The sequence below is a fragment of the Myotis yumanensis genome, unplaced genomic scaffold (genome assembly GCF_028538775.1).
Source record: "Myotis yumanensis isolate MYYU_CA2020_CCGP unplaced genomic scaffold, mMyoYum1.0.hap1 SCAF_19, whole genome shotgun sequence".
NCBI lineage: Eukaryota > Metazoa > Chordata > Mammalia > Chiroptera > Vespertilionidae > Myotis > Myotis yumanensis.
This window is the reverse complement of record NW_027223770.1, coordinates 11,474,015-11,486,082: the sequence shown is the minus strand read 5'-3', so window position 1 is coordinate 11,486,082 and position 12,068 is coordinate 11,474,015. Positions and strand designations below refer to the sequence as shown.

General features: G+C 49.0%; 1 long non-coding RNA gene across 1 annotated transcript; it reads right to left on the bottom strand.

Annotated features, from left to right (window-relative positions):
- Positions 1-755: 755 nt before the first annotated feature.
- Positions 756-8,177, bottom strand: LOC138997892 (uncharacterized). The gene is made up of 4 exons (XR_011469046.1): positions 7,654-8,177; positions 6,094-6,210; positions 4,316-4,492; positions 756-1,038 (listed from the first exon to the last, which is right to left on the bottom strand). It is a non-coding gene; the product is annotated as an uncharacterized lncRNA (long non-coding RNA).
- Between the last annotated feature and the right edge of the window lie 3,891 nt (positions 8,178-12,068).

The window sequence follows — 12,068 nt, the reverse complement described above, 5'->3', positions numbered from 1 at the left end:
AGCCGCGTGGACCCCGCGTCCTGCCGGTTGCTAAGCAACCGCCGGGACGCGCAGGTGCTCCAGGCGGCGGGGCGCCGGGGCGGCGCAGGCGCTCTGGGATCCCAGGACTCGCCTCGGGAGACCCCTGCTCAGCCCCAGGAGAACTGGGTTTCCCTCCTGACCTCGCCTGTGCTCACGGCTGTAAACCAAGGAAAACAGTACAGGTCCCCCGGCTGCTGGGGCAGTAACTGCTGCGGCTCCCAGCACGTGCCCTGCGCTTCCCTTACGCCACGGATTCTCCTCCAGAGAAAAATGCTCATTATTACCCCCACTTGACAGATCTGGAAAGGAGACATTAGCCCAAGGTCAAGCTCAAGATTGTCATCAGGGGATTCCAATGTGACTCTCCTTAACTCCTGACTCAGGGAGTTTTAATCACAAACCCCATTTGAGACGGACCCAATCCCACTTACCTCTCCATCCTCAGAGCATGGAGCCCACTGCCGGTCACACAGGAGGGGCTCCTGGGCACTGCTTGGTGAAATCCATGGGATAAGATGACTCTGGTTCCTATAATATGGAAAGGCAACATCGTTTATGGAGATATAATGGACATACCCTAGAACGCGCCGCTTTAAAGTGTGCAATTCTGTGGGTGTTAGTGTATTCACAGTGCAACTATCATTCTAATCTAACCTTCAACATTTCCCTCCATTCCCATCTACCCAGCCCCGGGCAACCACAATATGCTTTCTGTCCCCGTGGATTTACTTCTTCTAACCGCTCACATAGTGGGACACTGTGCCACGATAGGGGCAGAACGCGTTCTGTTTATCCATCATCAGCTGATAGGCCTTTGAGTTGTTCTCACTGTCTGGCTCTGAGGAGTAATGCCGCTCTGAACACTCATGTACAGGTTTTCGTGGGAATGCGTGTTGTCATTTTTCTTGGAAGGAATTCCTCTAGGAATGCAATTGATGAGTCCTATGGTATGGATTTGTGATTGGTAAATACTTTCTCCTCTTCTAGGCCAGTCTTTTCTTTCTCTCAACGGTGTCTCTAGAAAGAGCAAAAAATGTTAAATGTTGAGAAAGTCCAATTTCCTGACTGTGATCCTTCCCAAAACACCTGCTGTGGTGGCTACTTTCCTGTAGGAGGACACCTTTACTATTATTAGAGAAATTCTCCCAAACTAGGAAAATAAATACCCATGAGTCTGTTGCAATATAAACTAAGCAAAGAGAGGAATCAAGATTAACTCCCAGGATTTTGATGAAGCAACTGGGTAGTTTCACTTTTTTCTCACTTCTCAAACCACCACCATATGGCTTCCACCCCCAACAGTGTGTTCAAACTTCCCAGTGACCTCATGTTCCCCTGCGTCGAGACGCTCCTCAGCCTTTATCTTAACGAACCTCTCCGTAGTTTATGCTGGGGCTGCTCACTTCCTCCTTCTTGAAAACCGCTTTCATGTTGTTCCATGACAACATGCTTCTCTAAGTCTCTTTCTCTCTAGAGCACCTTCTCCGTATTCAGGGCCAAGTCACCTTCCTCTCCCTGTTCTGCTGATGGAGGTGCACCCCTGGGCTCCACACCTGACTTATATCTTATAGGCTTACACCTGTGTGTGTTTTCTTAAGATTTAAAAATTTATTTTTATTGACTTCAGAGAGGAAGGGAGACAGAGATAGAAACCTCAATGATGGGAGAGAATCATTGATTGGCTGCCTCCTGCACACCCCACACTGGGAATCCAGCCCACAACCTTGCATCAAACCGTGACCTCCTGGTTCACAGATCAATACTCAACCACTGAGCCATGCCAGCCAGGCATTTAAAAAAGATTTTTAGAGAGAGAGAGAGAGAAAGGGAGAGAGAGAAACATTGATGTGAGCAAAATATTGATCGGCTGCCTCCTGCAACGCCCTCCACCTAGGATCAAGCAGGCAACCCAGGCATGTGCCCTGATCAGGAATCAAACCTGCAACCTTTCACTGCATGGAATGATGCTCAACCAACTGAGCCATACCAGCCAGGGCAACTATTGGCTCTTTGTTGCTGCTGTAGAAAATGCGGTACACTTAGCAGCTTAAAACCACAAAGTTACTGCCTCACAGTTTCTGTGGGTCAGAAGTCCAGATGCTGTAACTGAGTTCCCTGCTCAGCATCTTATTAGGCTAAATTGAAGTTATCAACTGAGGCTGTGGTTCTCAGCTACAGCTCAGGGTCGTCTTCCACACTCACTAGTCATTGGCCAAATTCATTTTCTTCTCATGCTTTCCACTTGGCTCCCTCCATTTTCAAGCCAGCAATGACAGTTGAATCTTTCTCATGCTTTGAGTCTCTCCGACTTTCTCTTCTGACTTCCTCTTTGTTTTTAAGGGCTCCTGTGACTACATTGGATCCACTTGGTAATCATCTAGCTTAAGATCAACTGATTAGTAACTGTAATTACATCTGCAAAGTCTTTCTGCCATGTAATGTAACATAATTATGAGAGTAAATACCAGAGGGTAAAAGTCACGGGGGCAAAATTCTGCTTACCATGGACTTTGCTAGAGGATTTTAAATAAATTCTTGGGGTGAAAACCATATTGTGACAGTTTGTGAAGTGAGGTAAAAGTGAGCATAGATTGCTCTGTCAAGAAGCTTGGATAAGGAGAGGAAAGAGACCAGTCTCAGTTGGAAGGAGACTTGGGATTAAGGTGAAAGGGGGTTTGTAGCTGTCTCTTCGTTGTGCATCTTCAGTTCTATGGACTGCCCTGGCCTGACCTCAGTTCTGCGCTCTTGACTCCAATCCAACCGCTGACTAGACATTGAATAGATTCTCATTGCGCATCTCAAACTTGACTCATTCCAAATAGAACTCTTGGTTTCCCCTCTCTAGTCTTCTTTTCCCTCACTGCACATCAACCACCTGATTGCTTTATCAAAATTCACAGAGTCATCCTTGATTCCTGTCTTTGATTCCTCTCCACATATTCCATTGGCTGGTTCTGTAGACTCTGTCTCCATCCACTCTATCCTGGTCCAAGCCGCCCTCATCTCTCACCTGCACGGCTGCTGACCCTCCTAATTGGTCTCTCTGCTTCCACATTGGATTCCCGAAAATCCATTCTCCACTCAGCAGCCTATCTTTTTTCTTAAAGTAAGCCAGACCCTGTGTTTCCCTACCTACAGCCATTCAATGGTGCATCACACCTGGAATGAAGCCCAACTTCTTTATCCTCATAAGACCCTTGCGACTTGCCCTCTGCCCCTCTTCCCACCACCCTCCTCTTCTCTCGCTTTGTCCCAGCTGCCTCGAGCTGCTTCCTGTCCTTAGTCACAGCAAGCTCATTTCTGCCTGAGGACTTGCATGCAAGGGTTCCCTCTGCCAGCACTGCTTCCTCAGGTCTTCCCACAACAGGTCCTTCTCATCTTTCAGGTTTCGGCTCAGAGAGACTTTTCCTGGTCACCTGTCATTCTCTATCCCAACACCTTGATTTTTATAGTTCTTATGACCTGATGTTTTCTTGTCTATTAACACTATGCCCCTTGCCCAGGAGAATGCCAGCTCTGCGAGGGCAGGGACCTTGTTGAACTTCTTTGCTAGAAGAGTGTCTGATCGAAGGTGGCACTCAAACTACGCATAAGTGATTCCAACAAATGACTCCCGAGCACGGATTCTGGTTCCTGGTCCTGCACTTGCAAAGTCCAATGATGTTCAAGACCATGCAGAGGTGAGATACGGTCTTTGACATGCCACAGTCACAGCGGTTATCAGGGCTGTACCTGCATGCTGGCAGGGGCATGCTTCAGAAATCTACCAAGATAATGCACTTTGCAAGCACGTTCCCTCTCCACCCACACGCGCTCAGCTGTGACCCTCCCCAAAAATTCCCTGTGGGGCACTGACCAGCATCTCCTGCAACATCATATTTCTTGGTGGTTGTGCCTGTCAACCCCGGGCTTCAAAATTTCTTCTGGTCAGATTTACCGGCTCTTTCCAAGAAGACGTGGCAAAGATGCGTGTGCCTTCCTGTGTGTGCCTGCACTGAGTCAGGCATCTGCCCACCTTGAGGGTAACCTCAGCATTTCCTTCCAGCCCTGCTTTCACTCAGCCTTGGGCGGCAAAATTTTGAAAGTGTTTTCTGGAGAAAAGCTGAGCAATAATCTCGCCATGGGCGGAACATCGATTGTCCTTCCTCACGGCGGGCCCTTTATATATCACCTGGAGGCCATGGCGAACACAACTGGCTCAAGCAGCTGTTGCTGAAGCAGGCTCCGCTCCCTCTCACCATGGCCTCCCACACAGGTACCATGAGATGGACTGAAAGACTCTGGAGGGGCTTACCCCGTGGTGGCTGGAGTGTGGCTCGGGGGAGAGAAGCTGGGTGGGCAGGGGGCGCCTGGCTGGGGGCTTCACGGCAGCATTCTCTCCTCAGGACCCACCAGGGGTGCCCTGCTTCTGTTCTGCTGTATGGGAACCTTGCTGTCCGTCCACACGGCTCCCATCCCTGGTGGAAGTGACCTGAAGAAAATCATCATAGAACTAAAGGCTTCATCTGAGAGACTTTTGGAAAACTGCGTAAGTGCCCTCCAGATTTCTTTTCTAAGCCATTTCTTTAAAACACCTTTCCTTGCGCCCAGAAGAAGGGGCTCTTTTCAGTCCTGAAGCCAGGGCTGTGGCTATGTGGGAAAGGATGGGTACAATGAGACAGGTTACTGTGGGATTTTTATGCGGGTGCGGGTCAGAGGCAGAGATGAGCTCAGACAGCCCCCAACCCAACAATTTTTGGAGAGAATCATCAATTGGCTGCCTCCTGCAGGATCTGCTTAGTAGGCTTGGTCACTCCTACCATGTTTGGTTCACAATATTGTAAAATGAAGTTTCCTGTCTGCAGCATATCCTTTGATGTGGCCCATCTTGTCTACCGGTTCAGGAGCTGTTGACCACCAAGCTAAGCTGTGACAATGTCCCTGTGAATGGAGGGCAGTGGAGGCGCCTGTGGGTCCCTGGGAGCTCTCTTCCCGCAGAGCAGGGCAGTTAACACATTAGATGTCCGCCTGTCTACCCTTCATTGTCTGATCAGGACCCAGTCTGCCTCTAGCCAAGGCTCTGCTGAGCCAACCCCTTCGGTTGCGATCAAGACAGAACCTCTTGGGCAGCTTTGATTAAACAAACAAGCAAAAACCCAAACGTGGAAACAGTTGGTGACCCTGGCCTTGCCCCTTCCTTCCACCCTGGCACTCAGACCGCAGCCTTGGCTCGCCTAGACCAGGGGCAGAGGCTATCGGCGGGGCGAGGGGCAGTTCAGGCTGATGGGTGCTCTTAGCTCAAGTGCAACCCAGATGCTTAGTCCTTAGGCCGAGGAGCGGGGGACAGTGTGGGCTGTGAGCCTGGGTGTGTTTGGAAAATCTCTCCCTGGCGCCTTGGAGGCCTTTCTGCCAAGTGTAGCCTCCTCTAGGAGCAGGGGCTGTATCGGCTGTAACACGAGCTGCCAAGAGCAAGCAGCCACATGGACACCCACAAGTCTCATTTCCCATTCCTCCGAGCCCCAGAGCAGCCGAGAGGAGATTCCAGAAGGCTGTGGGGGCCTCAGCCAGATGGGAGAGGGGCCAGATGGAGCCGGGCTGCCTGGCGCGGGTGGGAATCTGGGACTGCCACTTGATCTTGGGCCAGCTCCACCAACCAGCCGAGCTTTAGTTTCTTCTGGGACAGTGATGGCCACAGCCTCCCGGGGTTGTGGCACTGATGAGAGGAGATGTTGGGGGTGATGGTGGGGGGTCCTCGCCCATACCAGCCACAGAGGAAGCATCTAGAAATTACCTCTTGGGATTTCTAGCAAACCTAATGCTCATCTTCGCTCCCCCTTGTTAGAAAGAGACGGGCCTGCCAAAGTCCACGCCTCGCCTGCTGCGGCCTTTCGCCTCCGACTGCCAACCACCACACTACATCAACAGCTCAGCCGTCCTGCCTTATTTCAGGGCCATCGAACGTCATCCATGTCTATGCGATAACAAAATGGACATCAATGACATCATACAACAGCTCGAAAAACCCCTATTTCCACCTGGACCAGAAACTAAAATTTCGATGCCCAACAACAGCTATGAGTGTAAAAGGCTCACCTTGGCTATTTTACAGGAGTTTTCTACGTGCGTGAAATCATTGTAGTCACTAAAGCAGGTCCTCGACGGCCATCCAGTGGAGCCTACTCCTCTTGAAATGGTGAAAATGTGAGAAGCCTTCAAAAAAGATGAGTGATTGCTAAGTGTGCGAACTCTACCATGAGTTCTAAGTAAATTATTCCAATGAATGACCTCAACGAACCCCCAGCTGACCAGTCTTGGGGGAACTGAGATATAAACGTGTGAATGAACTTGAAGCAGATTTCGAACTGTCTTGGTATTTATAGAATGTTTTTTTCTGCAGACTTAAGTTTTATTTATTACTCTCCTATCTGTACCCTTGCGAGGGCAGGAGCTGGCACCTGTGTTAACTTATTGATATTTATTGTATTGAGAGTTGTTAATGCTCCTTGGAGGAGCCCTTGGCACCTATTTAATAAATTATTTTGAATTTTTCTCATAACTCTGTTTTGCATGTTGTAAAGGGGGAGTCCAGGCCGGGTGGTGTGTGGCTGAGGGAGCATGGGACATGCTGTAGAAATAGATACTACTTCTACCATTTTGGCCCACTGAACAGGCTCAGTAGCAAATTACAATAAGTTTAGCAACGACCATTTATTGGGCATTTTCTTTATGCCAGGTCATGTAAGTATCATTATTATTCTCTTTTTATAGGTGGAGAAACCAAAGTCAAAAGTCATTTAGTTACTTGCTCGAGGCCACAAGGCTGCTATGTGGGGGGGCCCCGGATTCAAGCTCTCTTCGGCACTCTGCCCACCCTCCGTCCCTCCCTGGGGGGGCTGGGCTTTAGGGGCACATAGTGCCATGGCTGGCACAGAGCGAGCACTGGGGTGTCTAAGCGTGGCTCCCACTGCCTTCCCAACCCTCTGCTCCTGTGAAGGCCTGTTCCTTCCTTCCATCAGTGACTTCTTCACAGCCAGGGCCAGCGCGGTGATCATTTGATTGAATGTTGAGCCCAAAGCTCTTAACCGTTCCTTAGAAGGCATCTGGACTAATGGTTCTCAAATCTCTGGGCTAACAGCAGCAGCGTTGCCTGGCAACGTGTTAGAAATGCAAATCCGTGGGCCCCACCCCAGACCTACTGAGTCAGACCGTTTGGGGCACAGCCAGCAATCTGTTCTTTAGAGAAACCTCCAGGTGATTCACATACACATGCGAGCCTGAGAATCGCTGGCCTTGAGTCCAACAGCACTTTCATCTTTGTCTTTTTTTGAGGGAAACTGAGGCCCAAACAGATAGTAGGACTTGCCCAAGTCTTCATATAAGGGGATGAGGTTAGCACTCTGAGATAGGCAGTTCAGCCTCGGACTTCTCTACTCTAAGTTCCATACCAGGCTTTTAAGCTCCCAAATAGCCTAACCTCCAATGACAATGTTTTGGTCAGTCCTTCCACAAACACCCACTGTGGCGGACAGCTATCATTCTTTTTGACTGTCCACTTATTTATGCATTCGTTGGTTGCTTCTTATATGTGCCCTGACTGGGGATCAAATCTACAACTTTGGCAAATCAGGATGATGCTCTAACCAACTAACCTACCTGGTCAGGGCCTTGGCATGATTTATTATCGATTAGGTGCCAGAGTCTGTGGACTTGGAGACAATCGATGAGATGCAAATGATTCCTACCACGTGGAGAAGATAACCCCAGAGGTGATGGTTTCCTGACTGTAGAACATCAACCAGTGGAACAGCGACCTGAGCATTTTATCCCAGCATCCATTTCTTCGAGGTGACGGAGAGACAGATGAGAGAGATGTTAGTTCCTTGTACAGTCCTTTGAATCGATTGACCCCTTCCTCGATGAGGTGACGGAAACCTTTGTCTTTGTATGAGAATGAAGGGTTAATGGTTTGAGACTTAGCTTTGGTAGAGAGCAGAGCCAGCCTCCTGCTATGGAAGTCGAAAAGGCGAGAGATGCTGCCTTCATTATAGCAAGGACGTGGGCCTGTGAAGGACAACGCTTCTCCACTCACAGGACAGGTGTGGGGCTGCCACCCTGAGCCAGTCTCCAGCTCGCTGCGGACACCAACCAGGCGTTACACATTGATCCACCATGGCTGCTGAGTTAGTGCAGACTCCCCAGGATGAGGTCTCGGCCCCACAAGACTGCCCCCCCCCCCCACTTCAGACACCACAGGTCCCCAGGTCACCCACTCTTGCTAGAACGGCTCACAGGAGTCAGGGAACCATCTACTCATGCCCATGGTTTGTTACAAAGGATGTGATGACGATTCAGACAGATGCACAGCCGGATGATGTGTACAGGGTGAGGTCTGGAAGGGGCCTGAGCACCACGCTTCTGCCCCGGGGAGCTGATTGCACCCCGCTCCTGGCACGTGGATGCAGTCACCAACCCCCATAATTCAGAGGTTTTTTTATGGAGGTTACATCCCTCAGGCATGATTTATTATTAACTCAATCTCCAGTCCCTCTGGCAATACCATCAGACTGTGGCTTAGGGGCTGGTGACACAGAGCAGCAAGCTCAGCAAGTTCACTGTTGCAGGGAGAGATGGCCATTGCCCCTGGGGGCAGCAGGGGCCGAGCTCTTCATGGCTGCCAACCCCCCACCCTGCCAGGACCGGGCCCCTCGCATCCTTTCATAGACATGGGCTCTGCCCCAATCAGCCAGAGTGGTCCCAGCTGCACAGCTGACAGTGGCCTGGATCCCCTGCTGATCTGCAGCAGCCTGCCCGAAAGTCCACGGTTCTGCAGATGACTCAGTGCCTGCTGGGGGGCTGCGCCACGGTTCTGACTAAAACCACCTCGGAGCTCTGCAGGGAGAGGAAGCCTTTTGAAGCTTTGATTTCTCCTCTTGTATTTCCAGCAAATCCACCTACAGCTTCTCTGATGAAGAGGTTTATCTGCTAACCAATCCCCTTCCTTCCTTTGGGGACAGCATCGGGCATCCCAAACACCAGTCTGGCCGCCCTCAGAAGGCCCCACGCTGGTGTGGATGCTCTGTTGTCACGGTCTTGACATTCTTGATGATTCTTGAACAAGGGGCCGACACTTTCATTTTGTACGAGACCCACACATTGTGTCGCTGGTCCTGCTGGGGCGTCTGAGTGAGGTGCTGATTCCTGGCTTTCACACCGAATGGGTCTGGGCTGGTTGGGGCTGGCCCTGGAATCAGTATTTTTAATAGCTTTTTTGACACATAATGTACATGTCTCAAAGCTCCCCCATTTAGAGTGTCCAATTCGATGTCTTTTAAAAAATAGTTTTATTGATATCAGAGAGGAAGGGAGAGGGAGAGAGAGAGAGACAGAAACATCAATGATGAGAGAGAATCATTGATCGGTTGCCTCCTGCATGCCCCCTACTGGGGATTGAGCCTGCAACCCGGGCATGTGCCCTGACCAGGAATTGAACCAGGGACCTCCTGGTTCATAGGTCGACCCTCAACCACTGAGCCATGCCGGTTGGGCTCAACGTCTTTTTTAGTATAGTCACCAAGTCATGCAGCCGTCATCACTAACTCTGGGACATTTTCATCACCCCGAAAAGAAACCAGCACCCGTTAGCAGTCACCCCCCACTCCCCAGCCCTCGGGCTCTAAGACCACTGATCGGCTTTCTGTCCCTGGGCGCCTGCTGCGTCCTGTCCACGGAATCACACACTACATGGCCCTCTGTGTCTGGCGTCTCTCGCTCAGCATCGTGGTCTCAAGGGCCACCCACGTGGTAGCAGGTGTGGTGCTTCATTCCTTCCTTTCGATGGCTGAGTGGCCCACCAGCTGGTGACACTGCTCGATGCCTACTTTCCCCATTTCTCAGAAAGAGAAGCATTTGGAGGGGAGATGAGGGAAGAGATTAGGGCCTGATTTACTCCTTTAAATCAAAACCACTTACCACAGTATAATAGAAAAGAAAAACAAAACGATTCGTTCTCACCTTTCCTGAAAGTGGCAACATGGGGCAGAGATGCTCACAGGTGACCAGGGTGACAAATCCCAAGTCAGCTGGAACATCACCAATGAGGACTCCTACATAATTAGAATTCCTCTGGGTGATAATCTGCCAAAATCAAGAAAGAGGCAAAAAGGTAAGCAGATGTTGGCATTTTGTGACAAATTTAGTATCTCCTCCACCAAACGATTTCCATGGCATATCTTGTGATTAAAACAATCCAAAGTAATGACTTTTAAAATTCAAGTGCCACTTATCTGCAGAGTAAAGGAAAACAAATAAATCGATAAGCAAGTGTCACAGAGAAGCGAAAACTAATACGATAACATTATTTATTTCAGGGGGAACTTGCTGTGACTGAGGAACCGTTTAAATTTGCCCAATTTGTAAAGGAAGGACAGGGAATATAAAGCTGTAAGACATTTTTAAGCAATGCCATTTTTTCTTATTCTGGAGAATTAAGAGAAGAGAGGGAAAATAAAAAGGAAATAGAAGAGGCAATCAGATAATGAGAGAGAAGAAAAGGAGGAGGGAGAGGGATGTTTTAATATAAAATAAGAAATCAAATAGCCAATAAATGTGAAACTATGCTCAACATCACTCAAAACAAAGAAATGCAAATATGCAGAAGATCGTGTTTTCTGCCCATCCAATCAGTGATGAGGCTTGAGGGTGAGGTTGTGATGAGAAAAGCCCATTCTATTCCTCCCCCTGCCCTCCCCCCCCCCCCCCCCCCACACACACACATACACGCAACCCTCTCCTGGAATTCCACTGTAATGCAATTTCCTAAGAAGATGATCAGATACTTGGACAGGACACACATACCTCATATTCAAAACAGCGCTAATGATAACATCAAAAACAAACCAGGAAACCAGAGTGGAACTAACCTGTGTGAATCCAAGTCTTCCCAGAAGTAGGCACCAGGATGGGATTCTCCATGCCAAGGGGTTATTGGCAGCCAAGCCTGCGGGAGCAGGTTGGGCTGGGCGAGTGGGCCGACCCAGGCAGGTCTGCTCCCTGCTGAAGGAGACAGGGAAGGAAGGAGGGCTGGTGGCAGCATCTGAGACCCCAGGGCTTTCCCGAGAGAGTTGGGACACATGCAGCGTCATTGGCTGGGAGAGGCCTGTGGGAGGCAAGCCCCTGAGTGATGGGCTGATGGATTTCAGAGCACAGCAGCCGGGCTCAGTCCATTGTACTTCCTCCAGGAGGAGGTCTGAGAGGCACAGTTTCCTGGCTGCTATATAACCCAAATGCCCAAAAATAAGAGAATGGCTAAAACAAAATGAAACAAAACAACAACAACCATGGTCTCTCTATAAGATGGCATTATGTGGCCATTCAAAATCATTTTCTCAAGGAATACTTAATGGTAGGGTAAAAAGCAGGATACAAATGTGTTTATGAAGATCTCTATGAAGTTTAAAAATGTGTGTGTATATGTGAGTGTGTGTAACATATATGGCCAGAAAGCAAGACTGGAAAAGAAGTAACTTTGAGGATAGGGGTAATTTTCTTTATATTTGTATCATGTTCAAAATTTTCTAAAATCAGTATATATTGTTTTAGAAATCAGTACAATAAACACAACTTCAAATTTTAAATGTTTTTATTGGTTTTTTTTTTAAGAGAGGGATAGAGAGTTAGAAACATCGATGAGAGAGAAACATCATCAGTAGGCTGCCTCCCACATGCTCCCCTACCGGGGATCGAGCCTGCAACTCAGGAATCAAACCAGTGGCCTCTTGGTTCCTGGCTTGGCCGGATACAACTTGAAATTTTAAAAGAAATAGCACCCAGGGAAAAGAGGATGAAATTCGGAGAGGTTTGAAGGGTTTTACAAGTGGTAAAGGTCAAACTCTTTGGCCACCTCACGGCTGTTCACTGTTATAAGGTTGGTTGGTTGTTTCTTTTTTTAATATATATTTTTCATTGATTTCTGAGAGGAAGGGAGAGGGATAGATAGAAACATCAATGATGAGAGCATTTGATCTGCTGCCTCCTGCATGTCCCACACTGGGAATTGAACCATGACCTCC